Source organism: Otolemur garnettii, unplaced genomic scaffold, assembly GCF_000181295.1.
Source record: "Otolemur garnettii isolate 467f Iridium unplaced genomic scaffold, OtoGar3 scaffold00082, whole genome shotgun sequence".
Taxonomy (NCBI): Eukaryota; Metazoa; Chordata; class Mammalia; order Primates; family Galagidae; genus Otolemur; species Otolemur garnettii.
In genome coordinates, this window is record NW_003852477.1 from 6,806,284 (window position 1) to 6,809,748 (window position 3,465).

Below are 3,465 nucleotides of genomic sequence, written 5' to 3' on the forward strand. Positions count from 1 at the left end.
TCAAAAAAAAAAAAAATCCCAAAGACCCCATAGCCTCCTTGCTTTGTTTCTCCAAATTTGGGTCACCACTAAGCCCAATTATTTTTTTTCTACCTATAGATGGCCACACCTGTGCTCTCTTTTCTGATGTGATTCATTTATTCATTTACCACTCCTTTGGGGGGCCCCTATCATGTGACAGGCACTCTAACTTCCTAAGATACATCAATGAAACAAATGGTCAAGGATCCATGGCCCAGTGAGGTTGGCATCCTGGTGAGGAATTGGACAACACACAAGTAATGAAACAGACAATCACTGTGTGTCTGGTAGGGACAGGGATAGAGAGAAGGGTGTCAGGAAGGACTTCCCAAGAAAGTGGCTGTCGAGTGGAGACCTGGAGAGGGCAGGAGTCAGGTGGAGATCTAGGGGTGCGGATTCTAGGCAGAGGAAAGGCAGCTCCCTTGCCCACTCCAGACACATGGCACACACTTGGCAAAAGCCAGCCGTCGTTAGACCCAATTCTCCACCTACACCAGACCCACATCTGTGCAGCTGAACTTTGGCTAGAGGAAAACATGCTGGCTGGCCTCACTGAAACTCGTGCTCAGCATCTCAAGGGGGAGAGCTGGGGAGCACAGGGGAGTCTTCCTGCTTTTCTAGGCCATTCACTCACCCATTCTTCAAGACAGCCAGTTCCCAACAGCAACGCTGCCAGCCTCACTCTCAGCTGCCCTCTGTATTTCCTATTTTACTGAGAACATTAAAAAGCAACCCAAAGCTGCCATTCTGAGATTCCAACACCTTGTATACTTACCCTCCTGGTTCTGCTCAAATTGTTTATTTATTTATTTAAGACAGAGTCTCACTCTGTCATCCTGGGTAGAGTGCAGTGGTGTCATAGCTCACAGCAACCTTAATCTCCTGGACTCATGATCGTCTTGCCTCAGCCTCCCAAGTAGCTGGGAAGACAGGCACTCACCACAATGCCCAGCTAGTTTTTCTATTTTTAGTAGAGATAGGGTCTCAGACTCCTGAGCTCAGGTGATCCACCCAGCTCAGGTTTCTGGAGTGCTAGGATTACAGGCATGAGCCACCACGCCCGGCCTGATTCTCTCCTCACCTTCTACATCAGTGATGCTCCTCACCTGCCCCCACCTCACAGATCATCTCCTACCATCTCCCACATTTTAGTCAAACTGAAAAATGCTTTCTTTCTTTCTTTTTTGGAGACAGAGCCTCAAGCTGTCCCCCTGGGTAGAGTGCTGTAGCATCACAGCTCACAGCAACCTCCAACTCCTGGGCTCAGGTGAGTCTCCTGCCTCCGCCTCCCAAGTAGCTGGGACCTCAGGCGCCCGTCATAACACCTGGCTCTTTTTTGGTGGCAGCCGTCATTGTTGTTTGGCGGGCCTGGGCTGGATTCAAACCTGCCACCTTAGGTGTATGTGGCTGGTGCCTTAGCCACTTGAGCCACAGGTGCTGACCTGAAAAATCCTTTCTTTACAGCACTTTCTCCTCTAACCCACTTCATCCAACAAATCTCCTGGAAAGAGCTATTTGGATGGTTATCTCCAACATCTCTCCCTCCATTTGTTCTTCACCCAGTAAGACCTCCCCGACTTTGTATGCAGAACTGCACCCCTCCTTCCCTGCTTCATTTTCCTCCATAGGTCCCATTCCTCTCTAATACACTCTATAAGGCTCGTGCCCCTTCTGTTATTGTCCACCCCCCCCCCACACACACACATACTGGAATGTAAGTCCAAGTAGGACAAGAGTGTTTATCTATGTGGTCTACTGCCATATCCCTAGCACTGGAAGAGGGCCCAGGGCATCACAGGTGCTCAGTAACATCTGCTCCATGAGTGACTGAAAGAATGACAAGGACAGGGACAGCAAGAAAGTCAGTGTGGCTGGAGTGAGATAAGCAGAGAAGGATTGCAGGAAATTAGGTGGTGGGGGAGGCAAGAGGCCAAATCACAAGGACCCAGGGGAGGATCAAAGTCTTCTTTTTTTGAGACATTTTCACTTTGTTGCCCTCACTAGAGTGCCCTGGTGTCACAGCTCACAGCAACCTCAAACTCATGGGCTCAAGCAATCCTCTTGCCTCAGCCTTCTGAGTATTTGGGAATACAGGTACCCGCCACAATTTTCCGGCTATTTTCAAAGATGGGGTCTTGCTCTTGCTCAGGCTAGTCTTGAATTCCTGAGTGCAAGCAATCCACCTGCCTCGATCACCCAGAGTGCTAGGATTATAGGCATGAGCCACCTCGCCGAGCATAGGATCTAATTCTAAGTGCGGTTTGGGACAATGATGAAGGGTTTAGAGCTGGGGAGGGACATGATCTACCTGAAATTATTGAGATTCTGGGCAGGCTAGTCAAAATTTTCACATTCCATGAATATGTCCATGTACCAGGCAGTTTTTACATCTGCGTACTCATAGAAGTAGGTGACAGAACTAAAGGAAAGCTGCCTATGGATAGTGGGGCCATGGGAGAGGATAATCACTGCCTTAGAATGGCTCCTGTGGACTGAATGTATATGCCCCCAAATTCATGTTGAAATCATACCCTTACCCGCTAAGGTGACAGTATCAAAAAGCAAGGATTGGGTGGTGCCTGTGGCTCAAAAGGGTAGGGTGCTGGTCCCATATGGCAGAGGTGGCAGGTTCAAACCCAGCCGCAGCCAAAAACTGCAAAAAAAAAAAAGCAAGGATTCTGGGAGGTGATTAGGTCATTAGGGTGGAGCCCCCATGAATGGAGTTAGTGTCCTTATAAAAAGAGGTCTGAGGGAGCTCAGTTACCCTTCTACCATATGGAAGGCAGAAAGCATCTGTCAGAAAGGAGGTTCTCACCAGACATTGAATTGGCCAGTGCCTTGAATGGACTAAAATACTAGAAATAAAGTAAAATAAAGTGTCGAATTTTTTTCATTCAACAAAACAAAATGCAACAAACCATTAATGACAAATGCTTAAAACCATCCACACTCAGCTACCTATTAATACAAATGTTTAGCTCTTTAGTATTTTGCTTTTTAAATAACTGGTGTGCAAGCATGAAAATATCTGTTGAAATATTAATTAACAGGTGTTTCTCAGTGCATGAAACAGACAAAACCTGCCTATATTAAATAACCACAGCTGGAATTCTAAACATGCACAGAATTTGAAAGCTCTCTGCTTCTTATGTATTAAACAGCAGCAGTAAAACATCTCCAGTCTCCCGGGCATTTCTAGCATTTCTAAGCACTTCTAGCACAGTGGTATATTATTGTTTGATGCTGATTGGGATAACATCTTTATAATCTATTTTGTAAAGCTGTAAGGTGATTTACTGACTAAGAGGGGACAAATAAATTGGGGTAGGAAATATGCGGATTGTAGATTTAGGTTTGTGCTTAGCTGATAGAAATAGTCCAGCCGTATTTAGAACAGCAATCAAGGCTCGGCGCCTATAGCTCAACCGGCTAAGGCGCCAGCCA